Source organism: Leptopilina heterotoma, unplaced genomic scaffold, assembly GCF_015476425.1.
Source record: "Leptopilina heterotoma isolate Lh14 unplaced genomic scaffold, ASM1547642v1 Lhet_337, whole genome shotgun sequence".
Lineage (NCBI taxonomy): Eukaryota > Metazoa > Arthropoda > Insecta > Hymenoptera > Figitidae > Leptopilina > Leptopilina heterotoma.
In genome coordinates this window covers 184,606-204,272 of record NW_025111025.1, presented here as the reverse complement: position 1 = coordinate 204,272, position 19,667 = coordinate 184,606, and the positions used below count along the sequence as shown (strand labels likewise).

Here is a 19,667-nt window from a genome sequence, read left to right as displayed (position 1 = left end):
AATTCTTTGAGAATTAAAAAAATGAATTTGAAAATTACTAACATTCCAATTAACCGATTTCTTTTTTTTCACTGAAGTTTTATTTTCTTAAAACAAAGAAAATGTCTTTTTTCTAATAATAATAATTATTATTTACGGTTGTACTTTTAGTAGATTTTTCATCTTAAAACTGTAATTAAAATAATAATGTTATATTTTTACGTTTAAAAAGCTTGTAAAAAATTGAAACGATCGTTAGCATTTTCACACCATTATGTAGTTGTTAATTTCCATTCATTATGCTTCAGTTTCCGCCTTACTTTTAACGACAAAACTCCTACGAAAACTTTATAAAGCTTTTATTGCAAATAAACGGATTGTTTCTCATTCTGTTAAAACAAATTTTCCAATTTAATTAAATTAACACCTCATTTGATTGAAGCCGGGAAAATCTCCTGCTGCTTCTATTCAAATCTATTTCTAACTAATACAAAATGCTTAAAAAACTATTCTGAATTAATGATAATAATATTCATAATAATAAAAGTAATAAAAATAATAATAATAGTAATAAAAATAAAAATAATAATAATAATAATAATAATAATAGTAAATAAAAATAATAATTATAAAAATAATAGTAATAATAATAATAATAACAGGAATATTGTGCTGTTCATTTTGCAGATTGGATTAATTTGGAAAGCATGTTAAAAGCGTTAATTAATGCATTATATAGAAAAGTTTTAATTACGATGAGAGGAAACATGAAGTACAATTATTGAAAGACAATATTGTTTTGTTGTGGTATGAGAATAATTGTGTTTCATTCTTGGAGGTTATCAATCATAAGTTTCTCCAGTGAACAAGGGTTTTCGCCTCAAGCTGAGGAAATAAGAGCGGACGCATTCTCTTCGTTCAAACTAAGACCAAGGAACATATATATAAGACATAGGCTAAAGCTCAGGGTATTTCCCTGGGGGAGTTCCACCTTCAGCAGAGAGCATACGTGTCATATGTGTGTTCTTGGCACAGGTTACTTCAAGCATAATGGAGCTTAAACTTGTTCGCATACATATATACAGAGAAAGAAAGTATTTATCTCAATTTAGCATTTTTTTTTAATTTTCTAAATATTGAATTTTTATTAAAAAAATATATACGACTATCTTTGAGAGGAAAAAAATTTGATATATTCTAAATGTAAATATAAATATTCCACACACTGAACATATTTATTTTAGAGAGTGCAATAAATGTATAAATATTTAAATACATATAAAGATAAAATAATTAAACAAAGAAAAGAAAGAATTGGATTTTATTTTTTACACTGGTAGAAAGAAAATAACTATCCTAATGAAGTTTTTACACATGTTTTCCAATTCAGATTGTATAAGTAGTAAGGATCAATTTTAGTCAGACTATTTTAGTATCCTTAAACGGTACTTAAGTAGTAACACAGTAAAACGTGAAGTGTTAAAAAATAACACCAGAATGGATTAAAATATTCTGCAACAGTTTAATCCCTCTAGGATTAAATTAACACCAGAAAGGATTAAAATAATCTATTTTGGTGCTACTTTAAACTATGAATGAAATTTTGCTTTAAATAAAACACTAAAGTCAACGATTTGTAAAAATTCAACGAATTTAGCTTCTCCATGGAGAATAGTAAGTTAGTAAGTTAGTTACTAACTTAGTTACTAACTTACTAACTAACTTAGTGACATAGTTACTAAATTCAATTGTGTTCAAAAATTTAAAAAAATTCTCGTCAAAATTTCAATTCTCTTTATAAATAATAAAATTCTTCTCTGATATTCAATTATTTTACAAAATTTGAATCAAATTCTTGTCAAAATTTCAATTATTTTAAAAAGTTTTCTAAAATTCAATGATTTTCAATATCTACTATTTCAATAAAATTTTCCAAAAGAATTCCATTATTAAAAAAAATTTGAATAAAATTCTACGCAAACATTCAATTATTTTCATAAATAATAAAAATTTTTACAGGAATTCAATTATTTACAAATTTTTTTTATAAATTTCTGCGCAATAATTGAATTATTTTCATAAATAATATAGCATTTTTACAGAGATTCAATTATTTTTGTAAATAAGAAAATTCTTTTAGGAATTCAATTATTTTCATAAATAATAAAACTCATTGCCGAATTTCAATTATTTTTAATGCAATTTTAATCGAATTCCACGAAAAATGTAATTATTCTTAAAAATTTTATTAAAATTCGTCCAAAGAATTTAATGATTTAAAAAATTTTTTGATAACATTATTTATGAGAATTTAATTTCAAGAAACATGAAATTAATAAATTATTTATTTTTGTATTTAAATAATAGAATTCTCGTATAGAATTTACTAATAAAAATGGTTTTAAAAATGAATTTCAGATAAAATTTTAGATTATATAATTAAATATCAAAAGGATTATAACGTGGATTTTCAGAAATAATTAAATTTTGAAAAAGTTTCAAACTAAAATCATTGAAATTCTTAATTTATCATATTTTTGCCAAAAAATTATGTAGAATTAATTCTTTTTAAAAGTTTAATAGGATTTTTATTGAAATTATTTCAAGTTTTTATTTTTCAATATATATTGAATTGCAGAATTTCCGAATAATTGAAATTTTGTAAAATTGAATAATTGTAAACGAATGAATTTGAAAATTCTGACAAAACTCATCGCAGCGTTTCAATTATTTTTCATACAATTATAAAGGTCAATTAAAGGTAAATTATAAAGGTTAATAAGGTCCTGAAAACATTCTACGTTATACAATTATAATTGAATTCCTTGAAAAAAAGTAATTATGTTCATGCAAGTTTTAATAAAATTCGACAAAAAGAATTCAATTATTTAAAAATTTGTTACTAAAATTCTTTATCAGAATTGAATGTTGAGAAACATTCAATTATTTAATAAATTATTTACTTTTGCATTTAAATAATTAAATTCTTGTAGAATTTTCTAATAAAAATTGATTTTCATTTCTTAAAAATGAATTTCAGTTAAAATTTTAGATTATAATTGAATATTAAAAGCAATATAGCGGGAATTTTTGGAAATAATTGAATTTTGAAATTAATTTTTTTGAAAAAGTTTAATTGAATTTCCTTTTATATTATTTAAAGTTTTTATTTTCTAATATGCATTTAATTAAAGAATTTAGGAATAATTGAAATTTCGTGAAATTGAATATTGTAAACAAATGGATTTGAAAATTGCCAAAGAACTTTTTCGAAAATTATTAAAAATAATTGATATAGAGTAAAATTGTAGTTAAAAATTTTTGAAAATAATAATTGAATTAAAATAAATGAAAATAATTTTGAAGAATTTTAATATTCTTATAATATAAAATAATGATTTTATTACTTGGACATCTTTAATTATTATAAAAAAAAATTAATAAACTAAAATTTTATTCATTGTAAAAAATAACACCAAAATTGAATATTTTAATCTTTTTTTTGTATAAATTTAATCTGCAACACTTTTTAATACCTCACGATTTAGTGTGAAAAGACCATGAGTTTGAATTTTTAAAATTGTAAACTAGAATAAAATTTTTTTCTATAATCAGAAATCAGAAATCTTTAATCAGAAAAGAAGAATTTTAAAAAATGTATAAAAAATTGAAAAATAATTTAGTAGAAAATATTAATTATTTTAAAAAAATGTACAGTGTGAAAACTAGTCTACCTAACTACTATTATCACTTTTGGGTTTAAATTTATAATTTCCATTTGAAAATGAAAATCAATAATTTCACTTAATTAGCGAGTGTTCTCGTTATAAAGAAAATGTGAACTTTAATCAAAATTTTATAAAACAACTTCAAAGTCAAATTTCACTGTCGCACACCTCAAAAGTGTCAGCTCTTAAGCGCTCAAGCATCCAGTTATAAGCTTAAGACCTTGATATACATCCAACCACTCAGATTCACAAGTATTACAAGAAGTGGGCAAAAAAAACTCCATTTCCCATGCTCGAAATAAATTTCAAGAAGAGTGAAAAAGAAATAAAAAAAAAAGAAACTTAAAAGAAGTTAACGATTCTGGAAAACACGAGTAAATATTTAACTCTCACAGAAAGTTTCCACAGAATATAATTCATCTTCATTTTTTCTTTTTTTGAAGACTTTAAAACGTTTCTAAAAACTGATCCTCAAGTGAGCTTTCCTTTCAATATAGAAAAAAAAATTGACTTTATATATATATAAGAAGAGGTTGGAAAAAAAACCGTTAAAAGCTCATCTCATCCTAATTGGTTTTCACATTCAGCTCCTCAATCTCGTGCGAAATTGTTCGTAAACGAATTTTTCAAGAGCGTGAAATTCCCTGTTGTATCGTGTCGACGAAGAAGATGGCTATATGTGCGGTAAGTTAAAGTAATGTAGGTTGCTGGAGAGTAAGAGAGGAATGAGGGAGGGAGGGAGGGGATATAGCATCTCTTCCATGCCTTGGGAGAAGCATGCAGTATACACGCTTCTGAATTCTTTATGTGAGAATAATGACAAGCACCTAATGCCGGCTTTCCTTATTTATACATTTACTTCATGTAAACCACGGTGCCGTGCTCAGCGATTCTGTGCCTCAGGGAACCTGACTCGTCGCCACTACATATATACCACACATACATTTATATACAATATATATAAATATACATACAATATAACTTTCCATATATGACTTTATGTATATCTATATGTATTTTATGTAAGAACGCTACATGTACAAGATTTTACGTACTATTCACGCATGACTTTATTTTCAGAAATATGTAAAATACGTTTCTTCACTAAAATGTAATAAGATAATTTTAGTGAGTCAAATTTGATTTTTTTTGTGATTTAGTGTTAGTAAAAGAGGTAATTTTTACTTAGACGTAAAAGTACTAAAAAGCATTTAATTCTTGCAAAGTATTTATCAAAAAATTTGAAAATAATTCAATTCATTACAATAATTGAATTCTTTGGAGAAAATGTAATTAAAATTTGTATTGAAAATAATTTAATTCTTTGCAAGATTTTTATTGAAATTCTTTTAAATAATTTAATTGTTTTGAAGAATTTATTTCAATTTTCTTGAAAATAATATAGTTTTTTAAATAATTTTTACTGCAAATTTTAAAAGTAAAAAGTAACTAATTTTTAAAAATTATATCTTGCAGAAATGCTTTTAAAGGTATTAGGATCACTGAGCAAAAAAAATTTTGTTAATATTTTTTACATTTATTGTTTTTGTAAATAATTACATTTTTTTATAGAATTTCATTGAATTTAATAAAAATAATGTAATTTTGCTTCCTCATAAAGGAAGCTTTGTATTAGCAAAATTTTGGATTGTCATTTTTTGACATATTTATAAATTTTTTTTTATTATGCCTAATACTTTAGTACTTTATATATGCACAGGAACTCCCTGTATAAATGTTCTAAATAAATAAAAAAAAATTTCGACGTATTTTGAACTCCGAAGTCCAAAAAACGGATTTTAAAAATTTGTCCCGATGTGTGTGTGTGTGTGTGTGTACTAACATTACATTTGCCTCAATATCTCAGAACAAGAAAGAGCTAAAGGCCTCAATTTTTTTTTAAATTGTAGGTCTCCCCGGGGGACATAAAATGAGAGTATTTTCAGCCCGATTCATGAAGTTTAACTATTTTTTTTTTGCATTTTTCATTTTGTAAAAAAACGTTTTTTGGACGTAACTTAAAAAAATGTTAGGACACTTATAAATCTTTTTCTTTAGTTTTGTAGAGTTTTTTCACACGCATCTTTCGAGCCCTAATTGAACATTTTTCGTTTATATTAACCGGAAATATTAAACTTTAAAAAATCAAAAATTTTAGAAAATAAGACTTTTTTGAAAATTTTGTTGAAAAATGTAGAAGTTTAGTTTTGTTTTGTATTTAGTTTTGTAGAGTTTTTTCAGACGCATCTTTTGAGCCCTAATTGAACATTTTTCGTCCATATTAACCAGAGATATTAAACTTTTAAAAATCTAAAATTTTGAAAAATAAGTCTTTTATAAAATTTTTTTTAAATTATGTAAAAGTAACTTCAAAAAATTATTACCAACTTGAAGAGCATTAAAAAACGCTTCGATTGACCTATTTTTGAACCTGATTCAGGCAGAAATTATGAAATTATTGGTATTTGAAAAATCAAGAATTGTGGAAAATATCATTTTTCAACATTCTTGTTTATTAACTTATGTGTAATTATTAAACTATTATTACCATCTTATAGAATATATAAAAACACATTTTTTGGACCAAGATTTAATGATTTTTAACCCTTTTATAAAAAGTAATTCTTATATTTCAATTATTATTATTTTTATGAGGAAGCAAAGTGTTCATGAAATGAACACCAAAATTATAAAAATGTACAACTTGGCAGCGGTTTTTTAAAATAAGTTTAATTGAAAATTTGGAAAATAATTGAAATTTACAAAGAATTTTATTAAAAACTTTTGAGAACAATTGAATTGTTTAGAAAAATTTTATTACAATTTTCAAAAATAAATGAACCTGTTAGAAAAACTTTTTGAAATTATATTACCTAAATATAATTGAATTTTTACACAGAAATTTTATTAAAATTGTATTAAAAATAATTGAAATTCTCAGAACAATTTTATTATTTACAAAAATAATTGAATTCTTGAGGAGAAGAATTTTACAATTTATAAAAATAATTGAATTGTTTCAAAGAATATATTATCAGAATCGTTGAAAATAATTGAATTTTTATTAAAACTCTTGAAAATAATTGAATTTAAATAATATTTTAAAAAATAATTGTATTCTTTCGAGAAATTTTATTAAAATTGTATTGAAAATAATTAAATTCCTCCAAAACATTTTATTATTTATGAAAATAATTGAATTTCTTTGTAGAATTTTCTTATTCATGAAAATATTTTAATTTTGCGAAAAATTTTTTCATTTATGAAAATAATTGAATTCTTGTGGAGGATTTTACAATTTATAAAAATAATTGAATTGTTTCGAAGAATTTTATCTGAATTTTTGAAAATAATTGAATTTCTTGAAGGAATTTTATTAAAAATGTTGAAAAAAATAAATTTTTTAAAAGAATTACATCAAAATTGTCGAAAATAATTGAATTTATAATAAAATTCTTGAAAATAATCGAATTTAATTAATATTTTTAATGAGAATAATAAAAAATAAAAATACTTGCGAAAAATTTTATTAAAATTTTTGAATAATATAATAATCAAGAATATATTTAGCATTGTGTATACTTAATACGTCAATTTTAAAAATTTTAAATCTGTAATCATTCAAAAATTGATTTATATTCTTGTTTATTAGTAAAATTTAATATTTCAATCGCAAAAAGTCATTCACTAATTCAAATTAGTAAATATTTTTACTAATTAGAATTTTTTTCTAATTTAGAAAGCAAAGCTCTTATAATTTACTATTTTTTATTGAGTAGATAGAGTAATTTATTATTTTAACTATATTTAATACAATAAAGGAGCAAAATTTAACTAGGTACTATTTTAATTTTAAATAACACTGTTTTGTGAAAAAATCTGATTTTAATTCACATAAAAAAAAATTTGATAATTATTTGCGTCTTAATCATAATTGTTAATAAATAGTGATTAAAAATATTAAAATTTATTGATCATAATTAATTATTATGATTTTACATTTTTTAAATAAAAGAAAAAAAAATTGTTGAATACCTTAAACTAAATTTTTTTTTAACAAAAAACTCTGCTAATTAATTAATTAAACTTTTCGATTTGATTTAGTCCTAACATTTCTCTTTTTGTTATTTTTATTATCACAGTTTTCTTGAAAGTATGAAATTGATACGAAAAATTAGGCTCCATTTTCTGAGTTGATCCACATTTTCGTTATTAATTCGTTGCAATTTAATACTTTTGAGTTAACAGTGCACCAGTAATAAAGGATAGTTTTATAATTGTTTGGACATTTTAAATTATTAAATTTATATTTGTCAGTGGGAAAAAAATATTTAGTCCGGCAAAATTTATCAATTACTTGTAGCTTTATTACAAGTGGAAAGTGTAATAGTAGTCTCAGTAGTAAAAGACGGCTTTAGTCAGACATTTAATATTAAAAAAAGTTTTTTATATGTGACAAAATAAATTTTAGTCACGAAAAAATTATTTTAATTCTAATACGTAATTTTAAATCCTAATTTTTGAAATTAGTACCTAGTGTATGTAAGTTTTAGTCAGATATTTAATTAACGTTCATTTAATTTTAAAGCCTAATTTTTAAGTGTTCTATTCTATTAGTAAAATCAGTTTAAAAATAATAAATAAATGAAAATGACTAAAAAAATTAAAAAATTTTAAATTAGTAGTATACGTATGTTTTAGTCAGACGGTAAAAAAAAAATTTGTCAGAGTAAATTTTCAAAATGTAAATTTTACTAATATTGACTGACAACTGTAGTCTAACAAATACTAAAAGTATTGCGAAGAAAAAATAAATATTTCAAAAATTTTGAAGTAGTAATAAATAACGTAGTCAGACATTACATTACAAGCTGTAAATGATAATTCACTCACAATAGACATTAGCTAAAACCCCTCTAGCCAGATACGATTATTAACATAGATTTCACGAGTTACTTCAATTAAACACCACATAAAGTTGTAATGTACAATTAAATTCACTAAGCACTGTAAAGTCGATTCAATCACTAGTTCTTAAGTAGTGTTAGTCAATGTTATGGTCAGACAGAGTTTTAAAACATGCATTGTCTTTAAAAGTTTCTACTATTTCCCCTTAACTTCAATTGTTTACTCCACAACCTGTTTTCCTAACTTCATTTGCAGTTTAAAGGGTTTATCTCTCCTTCTCTCTCTCTCTCTCTCTCCATAATTACTTCCAAGTAGTGGAAAACAATGTTTAATCAGACATTGTCTAACAATTTCTCCATAAAATTATTGTTACTTATTATTTTCCATTTTTATCTAATACATGAAATGAATATTTTTATAGTGTTTATTTGAAAATAATATGATTCTAATCTTATAATTATTTTCTAATAATATTATTATTATAATTTTAATTATAATTGAAATAATTATAAATTATTATAATTATTATTATAATTAAAATAATTATACGTTATTATTATAATTCTATGTAATTTATGATTATTTTATAAAAATATGATTATAATTTTTATAATAATAAAATAAAATTGAATTGAGATTTTTTAATAACATTAACATTTTAATATTCGCTATAATCAATTTATATTTTTTAATTTATAAATTTTTTAAATTTTCTTTCGTAAAATTTTATCTTAAGTTTTTTCTTGTTTGCCTCGTTTCTTGTAAAATAAAATTCCGCGCTAGAAAATGTATTCTGTTTACATAGTAAAGGCTTAAAACATCTCATCTAATAAAGACTGGAGAAAATTTTACAGGAGTAGAAGTAAAGGTGAACGTCACAGCTTTTTAGATTCAAGTTTTTCTACATTATTTTTTTTGTTTGTTTTTGTTTTTCATGTTTATAAACAGAATTATAGGGCGCACTTGCTTTTACTAGTCTCATACAGATATGGAGAGTGTTTATAATGCATTGAATGTAAAACAAGCGTTAGAGTGGTGTGTAAGTACACCTTCTGCATATCAACATAACATTAAATTCGTCAGGAAAAAAGAATTCTAAAATTCTCCTTCTTTTTTTGTTGAAATAAACTTTTAATCAACAAATTCACGTTTTCTTTTTAGTTTTATTAATTATATTTCGAACAATTGAACTATAATCTGAATTAAAAATTTATTTTTATTCGTTTGCTTGATTTTATTAAATTTTACAGAATTTAATTTAATTTAATTTAATTTAATTTAATTTAATTTAATTTAATTTAATTTAATTTAATTTAATTTAATTTAATTTAATTTAATTTAATTTAATTTAATTTAATTTAATTTAATTTCATTTCATTTCATTTCATTTCATTTCATTTCATTTCATTTCATTTCATTTCATTTCATTTCATTTCATTCCATTTCATTTCCCTTTATTTATGAATAAATTCTTTGACAATGCAAATAAAGTTAAATTAATCCAAATTGTTTTCCAACTCTGAGAAACAGAATCTTATATATTTTATGAAAAAAGTTAATTTTTTCTATTTTTATTCTAATACCAATTATACATTTTCTATTACAGAATATTAGATGTGAAAAATCGAGTGAAAAAATGAAGAATTGAATGATGAAAATCGAAGGATTCTTTTTAATGAAAAAATATTTTCGGACTAGAGAAAATAAAAAAAAACGTTGTGATATTGTTTTAATGATGTTGAAGTTTTATTCATTTCATTTGCTTTAATTTCCCTTTATTCACAAATAAATTCTCTGTCAATGTAAATAAAATATAAAATTAATCTGAAAAATAGAATTTTATACATATTTTAGGCAAAAAGTAAATTTTCCCGATTTTTATTTTCAATAATACCAATTGAACATTTGCTATTTCAGAATAGTAGATATGAGATAATTGCAAAGAATTAAATGATGAAAATTGAAGGATTCGTTTTAATGAAAAAATATTTTTCGGATTAAAAAAAATAATAAAAAAAGCTGTGATATTGTTTTAATGATGTTGAAGTATTATTATATACTTTGGAGTGCAGACAATGGCAATAGAGTTAGGACTGATAAGATCCATTTTTCTCTTTTTTCGCCGGGAGAAGCTCAGAGTAGGATAGTTCGTTTAATCAGAGGTTACGTGCTTGGCATAATTGACACAAAGTGGTGGGATTAAAAAAAAAAACTTTTAGTACAATGAACGATAGAAATGGGTATTATAACATAAGTTGTAAGAAAATTATTTTTAAATTATGACATTCATTTTATTATATTATATCAGAGAAACTTATGAATATGATCATTTTGTAAAACTATATATTATTCTATTTGAGAAATTCAAGATTTAAAAATTCAAAAGGGAAATTTAATATGTAATTAATTCTTCATCATTATCTGTAATATAATTTCTCAACATTTCTATAATTACAATTTTATATTCTTATATTTTCAAATTTTATAAAAAAAAGTTGAATTTTTAATTTTATGTATAATTTAGTATTAAAGGTAAAATTTAATAATAATTAATAATACTTCAGAAGATAGTGAATTAGTGAATAATAAAATTAAAAAGACAAAAATACAAGAATAATTTCTGAAAATTGGATTTAAAATTTAAATGTAAAATAATAATTTAATTATAGTAATATTCAAATACTAAATTGATTAAATAATGCAGTTGTTGGATTTTTATTATTTTTGTAATGTATCGATTTTTGATAAGAATTTTTTTTTATTTATGGATATAATGTACTTGAAACATTGAAAATCGAAAAACGTCGTCAAATAGGAAAAAGAGTCTCTTCAATTGAAACGTCTGTTGTATTTGTACAGAACTATACTCCCAACGGAGTTGCACTTGGGTGCTGAATGCCAAGCTTAGGTAAGTAGGAACCTGAAGCTTGGAGGTTGCACTTGTTTCGTGGATGGGTTGGGGGAGGGTGCGGTGGTTAGGAGAACACGGAATTATTAACGAGCTACCAAGCGACACACCCTGACATTTAATGTACAAATACAATCGTCTCCTTTCCAACCACAAGCAATTCGAAAGGAAAAAAATACTCTTTTTTTCATACAATAAGCAAAAAGTAATCCTGAACTTTATTTTTCCCCACATCATTATAGCTTTATAAAATTTATAGATTTTTTTCTCTTATAAACTGTGGTTTTTTTAAAATCTTTTATTCAAAAAATTTCTTTACATTAATCAGAAAAATGTTTTATAATAAAATATAAATTCTTGTAAGTTATTAGCCGATAAATTCATCAAAGTTTGCAATATTTTTCATTCTATTTTAATTTATTTTTAATTATTATTACTTATTATTATTATTTTTATATTTCTAATTGTAATCCTGTTTATTAAATATTAATTTACAATGTATATTACAACTATTCGGTTATTAGAAAATAATTTAAAAAAAGTTTAAAAAAACAAATATCACTAATAATTCTGATTCTCTCTGAAAATTATTTTCATAATTTTAATTCATTTATTATTTTCTAGAATTTTTAGCTAAAATTCTTCTTTTACTCAATTATTCTTATTAATTCTTGAAAAAGTTTTTTGAGAATTATTCGGAAATTTTTCAATTAAATATACTATATTAGAAAATAAAAACTTCAAATAATTTCAAAAGATATTCAATTAAACTTTTTCAAAATAATTAATTCTACAGAATTATTATAGTTAAAAGTATAAAAAAATCAAATTTTCAAAAATTTTAATTTCAAACCTTTTCAAAATTTAATTATTTCTTAAAATTCTTGCTATAATGCTTTTAATATTTAATTATTAGTTAAACTTTTAACTGAAATTAGTTTTTAAATAAATTTTTATTACAAAATTCTACGAGAATTCAATAATTATTTAAATATAGGTACAAAAATAAATAATTTATTCATTGATTGAATGTTTTAGAAAATTGAATTATCATAAAGAATTTTATCAACAAATTTCTGAATAATTGAATTCTTTCGACGAATTTTAATAAAATTTTTAAGAAGAATTAAATTTTCGTAGAAATTCGATTAAAAATCGATATAAATTATTTCTGAAAATAATTAAATGTTTGCCTCTGTGTACATTTTAATTACATTTTTTTTTAAATAATTGAATTCTTTTGGAAAACTTTATTAAAATATCACAAATTGAAAATCATTGAATTCAGGAAAATTTTTGAAAATAATTGAATTTCGGAGAAGAATTTTATTATTTACAAAGATAATTAAAATTTTGACGAGAATTTTCTTAAATTTTTTACTGCAATTAAATTTCTGCGAATAATTTTATCACTCTTGAAAATAATTGAATTTCTGCAATCATTTGTTATTTAAAAAGAAATTATTGTCAGAAATAAGAAAATTTGAAGATTTTTGTATTCGAATTCGTGGTAACTTCATCGTTTATAAGACAAACAAAAAAGACACAAAAATTCAGAATTTTGTTATGAATTCTAAAAATTTAATTTTTTCGGTACTTTTAATAAAAATCCCTACCTTTTTCCTGATTATTCCGTTACCAATTCTACTCTCCCTGACTTTTCCCTGAATTCTCTAACCTTTAGCAACCCTGATAATGTAAATAATAATAATAATTAAAATAATTGTTAATAATTAATTATTAATTATATTTATTTTTATAATAATAATAATTTATTATTATGAAATAAATAAATAAATCAGTTAAATGAATAAAAAACTCTTGCATTTAAAAAGTTGAAAATAATTTCTTCTTGCTTTTGAATTCGACGATGTATATTACATTAGTCATTAGGTTTGAAGCTTATTACATACAAATGTATATACACATGTTAGCTTGGTTATTACGAATATTACAATAATTGGTCAATTTGACGTTATCTCATGTATGCATGTTGAATCTTCTCTTGAAAGCCAAATTTTAATGAAGTACACACTCTATCTGAAATTGATATTTCAATTTTCAATGATTATAAGTATACATTTATGAATTTCTATATTATTATTATTATTTAAATTATTAATATTGAAAGAGAAATATTCATAACGATTTCAAATCAAATGAAGCTTATAATGGAATATTAAATATTTTTTCATTAAGATACTTATCTAAATGGAATTTTAGTCATTTTATTTTAACAAAAATTAAATATACTGTCACATATTAAATTGATGAAAAATCATTTTAATGAAAACGTAGGTATATATCATTATAGAAAGAAAGAAATTATTTTTACTTTTCTAATAAAATAATAATTTTTCACTAAAATACTAATTCGTTTCATAAAATAATAATTATTTTTCAAAATAACAAACATTTTTGCATTTCAGAAAAAAGTAGGTAATTATCAGTAAGAGAAAATATTATTTATTTTGAAAAAAAATTGTAATGTTTATTTTGCGTATACCTAATAAATTTTATTTTTCATAAAATAAAAACTATTATTTCTCAATAAATATCTATTTTTCAATAAAACAATAATTATTATCTTTTAATAAAATAATAATTAAAATTTCCCCACAAAATAATAAAGCAAGAGTATAATTATAAAAAAAAATTAAATGAGAATTATTTCAATCCACTCATTCGCTTACTTTTTATTTATTCTATTTTTGAAATATAGTGTATTCAATATTATTGAAATTAAAAACAGTATATTGATTTACATTCCAAAAGAATGGCTACTAATATTGTATCAGAAAATAAATTTTTTTTTTTACTCAAACAACTCAACAATTTCTGTGTAGTTTACAAGAAAGCTCGTTATTAAAAGGAGAATGAGTATAATTCAATGAACTGAAAGAAATTCAAGTTGAGACAAACGGGAAGTAATATTGTGTTTTTTGCGCTTTAAATTTTCTTTATTTTTTATCCTTTTGCTGATCGTTTCGAGAGTCCAGAGAGATAAAAAAAAATGAGAAAGAAATGAGAGGAGAGAGAAATATTTCGTTCTCTTTTCCTTTTTTTAAATCATAAAAAAATAAAGAATGCAGCTCAAGGGTCCATTTCGATTTATTTTGCTTGGCTGGCTTATAGATCTATTGCGTGGCCTTATACTTGAAAAAGAAACATATCCAACGACAGAAACTGTTGGATTTACGGATCCCTAGGTTATCGAGGTGTCATTCCTTTTATGTGGAAAACAAGATTCGTGTTGTATATATATATATGTATATACACAGTGTCGTTGAACTTTTCTGAGTGCAATGAAATGAAATTAATGGAGAGTAGTTTTTATAAACTTGACTCTATATTTTCCAAGTAGTGTATAGGTCGTTTTTAGTCAGACGAAAATAATATTGACGTTCTTTTTAACGACTCTAGTAATTATATTGGGAAATCTTTTTTTTAAAATAAATATTTACTATTGCAAAATTATTTTTTATCAAGTTAAATATAATTTTGAATAAATTATGAAAGAATTATAAAAATTATGTAAATTAAATTGAAATTATAGATTAAGTATTCAAGGACTATTTTAAAAACATAATTATAGATGGAGAAAATCTTTTGAATTGTAAAAATGACAAATGTATTTTGCTTGGTTATAACTTTATTACTGTTAATGTAACTTTAATAGAGTAGGTAAATTATTTGCTTTGATGTTCAAGTAGTTTAATCCAAGTTCAGGCAGACATGTACTCAAAACCACATAACTATGTAATAACAGTAATTATAATTCTCGAATCTGGAACTAACATCAAAATTAGGTGGCTTCACAGTACTGTAGGTCGAGAAAAACACTTGATTTGAATATAATCTTTTATTTTGATTTAATGGATTTTTCGATTTTTCCCTATTTAAGACTAGAAAGCCCGACTAAACTCGATTTTACTACTGCCAAATTAAACTGTCACTTGGATTTGTAAAATGCAAGTGCAAAATTAAATTCTCTTAAATTAAGAAATTAACATTTAAAATTAGAAATTTAATTTCAATATCAGAAATGTAATTAAATTGAAAACTCCTCTTGCACTATTTTATCAGAAATGACATTAAAAAAAAAAACTTTGAAACTCTGTCTGACTATATTCGTCTTCTACTACTGTGGATCAGCGGAAACATCTTGCTAGTGTCACTAAAGTTTTAGAAATACTTTTTGTTAGCTAAGGATTATGGGAATAATGTGGAACAGCGTCCTTCTCGTTTAAAGCTGACACATCGTATGTCTTACTTAAACTGTCTCTTGCTACTTGAAAAAAATAGATTAAGATAAAATTATCACTCTCGAGTTAAATAATTAGTGTAAAAAAAATATCTCTACTCATCAATAAAAATATTTTTCGATATTATAATTTTACAGTTTAATTATAATTATAATTTTTAATTATAAAATTTTATTTATAATTAAATCTGTAAAATTTAAAAATGTAAATCGCAGTATATAAAGTTAATTTTATATTATTATTATTATTATTATTATTATTCAAAGAAAAAAAATTTTAAACATATTTTTTTGTTAAGTATTATCTTAGTAATATTAATAATTTATTTCTAGTGAATATATTAATTTAATACTCCAAATACTCCTCTTATTAGAAAATTATGTTTCTCACATTGTCAGTAATTAATTTTTATTTCTGTAATTGTAAATTATAACTTTTATGTGAAAAAAAAGAAAAATCAATTATAGGGATATAAGACTTCTATTTATTTTGTAAGTAAAATACTACATATATTCATTTGGTAATTTATCCTTATTGTCAAAGAGTTTATTATAATTAATTACCTGTCACGTTAATAAAAAAAAATAAAGAAAAAATAAAGGTAAACTAGGTGCTAAACTGAAAAGTAATGCTTACAACTCGTCTCAAGTCATCATTTTCCCTGAAACATAATGCATTTTCTATCTTGCGGGTAGCTATATAATCTGTAACGACCGTATTCATCTTTTCAACTTGCCGTTTTATCATCCGCAATATAGTCCCCCTTATGCTTTATTTTCAAAGATTCACTATATAAAATGGGTAGGAGGAAAAATAAGGGTAAGAAAAAAATACACACAAAAAAAGGAAAACTTTATCGGGCATATTTTCAGGCAATTTATCTCAACAGGAAACAGATGCTGATTGTTGTTTCGTCGTGATTTTATTTTTTATTGAATTTCCGTAAATCTAGAACAATACACTTAAGAAACTCTTTTCTTCGGGTAATTTTTTTTTTATATTTTTAAGTTTTTTTTTTACTATTTTTACCATTTTTACACAACTTCCTACCATTATTTTTATAATCATTTTTCTTCTATTATTATTTAAAAATTTTAAATAATAAAATAAAATAATAAAATATTATTTTTAACAATTTGTACGTTTTTCTACTGTTTTTATTTATTGTCTTTTATTATTATTTCTAACTGTTAGAACAACAATATTATTTTTTTAACTAATTAAATATTTTCTACATTTTTATTTACTTTTCTTGTATATAATTTTTTTAATTGTTAAAAGTAAAAATTGTAATAAAAACAAGTTTTTCAATTATTTAAACATTAACTTTTTTTTTTTACTTTATTCTCTTCTCTTCTCTTCTGACAGTTTTTCACAGAATATCGCTTATTGAGACAAAATACGTATCAAAACATTACAATTTTGATACATTTCTTTTTCTTAATTTGATATCATTAGAAAAACTGTGGTATATTATTATTTTTCGCAGATAGAAAATAAAATATTATTGTTATTATTTATTTTTATGTACATATTTTTAATAAATTTTTTATTTCTATTAAATTGAGGGGAATTGTAATTTCATAAATAATAGACTATGGACTTAACAAATTAAAATTTAAAAAAAATTAAACTAACATTTTTTTTCCGGGTATATTTGTCCAAAGATTTTTTCTAATAACAGTAATAAAACCAATTTATTTGTTGCCTTCTTCTATTTTTGCCTCACAGTAGTAGAATCTTATTTGGTCAGACATTTTTAGACTTAGTAGTAAAACCAAATTAAATTTAACAGGAAATTTGTACATTCGCAGTAGTAAAACCTTATTTTGTCAGACATTTTTATTATAGCTTATGGAATGTTTTTTATATAAACAAAATTTTAGTCAGAGTATTAATAATAATTTGTATTCAGTAATTTTAAGTAGTAAATTTATTAAGTAGTAAAACCAAGTTTAGTCAGATATTTTCACTTTTTATGGAGTAATGTCAAGCTTAGTCGAACATTTTTCGATTGCCTTAGTAAAAAAAGTATTTACGAAAAAAAACAACCCTTTTTTAGTTATTAAGTAGTAAAACTGAGTTTCGTCAGACATTTCAACTTTTTAAGTAGTAAAACCGAGTCTAGTCAGACATTTTTATCATGAAAATACAAAAACCGATTTTATCTTCAATTTCTCACATTGTCGTAGTCAAAAAGATGTTAACGCAGCTATTTGTGCCTCGCAGTAGTAAAAATCTTATTTAGTCAGACATTTGTAGACTCTAAGTAGTAAAATCGATTAAAGTCAGAAATTTTTGTCCTGAGAGTTTTAAAATCGATATTATTTTCATTTCCTAACAATGTCGTGGTCAAAATTAAGTTTACCCGGAAATTTTTTCATTCACAGTAGTAAAACCTTATTAGATCAGACATGAACTATTAACTTGCTAATACAAGTTCTCTCAGGCATTTTAATTCTGCCACAGTAAAAATTAACTAATTTTTTCCCACCGAATCTGAACCTTAGTCACTTTTCTTCCATTATAAGTAGTGAAAATCGATTTTAGTCAGACACTTCATAAATTTCCCTCTCTTCCCTATTCAAAAATTATATGTATACTCAAACACAATATTTACCAATCGTCTCTTGCGTCAGTCGTTAGTTCTCTCAGCACTTAAGAAATTAAAATTAAACTAAAAAACATTTACCGGGAATATTTTTCAAAAAAATTTTTTTAATTAACGTAGTAATTATGCTTCAGTTTCAGGGAATTATAAAGAAAATATAACAAATTCAGCTGCTTTATTTTTTGGAAAATTAAATCACACTTGTAAATGAACACCTAGAGTGTTGGCGTAGAGGGCGGAAAGGCGGGGGGGAGGGGGGGCGGTATTTAATTGATCGTTAGCTGCTCAAAGTTCACCTTAATATTTAAAGCATCCTTAATGGTGGCAGTCATTAATATACTTTCAAAAGCCTTTTAGGGGAAAGTGTGAGTAATCGGGGAAATATACAACGTACGAGAAAGCTGCTGAGTCAAAATTCTGTCTCATCCCTGACACTTGTCTCATGCATCCAGTATGTTAATTGAAACAGCATTAATAATTGACACTTATACTATATATATATGCAATATATGTATACATAGGTATGTATTTCTATACATATAGTTTACGCAAAAAGCAGAAGCTCAGCAAAAGCAGCTTATAGAAGCCTATAGTAATAATGCAAAGGAGCCTCAACAGTGAGTTACGGTGTCTCTTTCAGTCACCGTAACTCGACTAACTTCGTTAACTTCTTATTAATGGTGATGGGGTTGCATGACCAACTATATTATAGCTCGTAAAAACAGCTACGATTCAAGAGGAAATGGATACAGTCGAGAAGACGATAAATCGAAAACTTGCAACGAAAACTTGTAACTTTCTGACGCCCTTTTTCCTTTCGCTTATTATTATTATCCCCCACAGTTCTCCTTTGGGAGAATATATCGAACTAATCGCTTAAATTTTCAGTATCAAAAGACGTATGTTTTCAATAAAAAAAACTCGCAATTGTAAATTTTCTTTTCTTTTTCTTCGTTACTTTCGCAACTATATATTTTCTTTCTTTTCTTCTCATTTTCATTTCACATTCGAAATTGTATATAAATTTTTCCTTTTTTTCCCTTTTTACTTTATAATTAAAATTGAAAATTTTTCTTCTTTTTGTTCAACAATCGGAAAAGTAAATTTTCGTTTCTTATTTTTTTGTCGAATTTGGTATTTTTGTTTATTGTTAAAGCAAAAGAGAGAAGTTTTTTAAGTAATAAAAAATGAGAGTTTAGATGTAAAGATAAATTTTGTTCTGACTTTAACTATACTGATGGTAATATTTAAAGATTTTGAAAAGTCTT

General features: G+C 23.0%; 1 protein-coding gene across 1 annotated transcript in view; it reads right to left on the bottom strand.

Annotated features, from left to right (window-relative positions):
- LOC122505049 (suppressor of lurcher protein 1) overlaps window positions 1-19,667 on the bottom strand; it is a 255,048-nt gene that overhangs the window by 102,963 nt on the left and 132,418 nt on the right. The window lies entirely within an intron of this gene.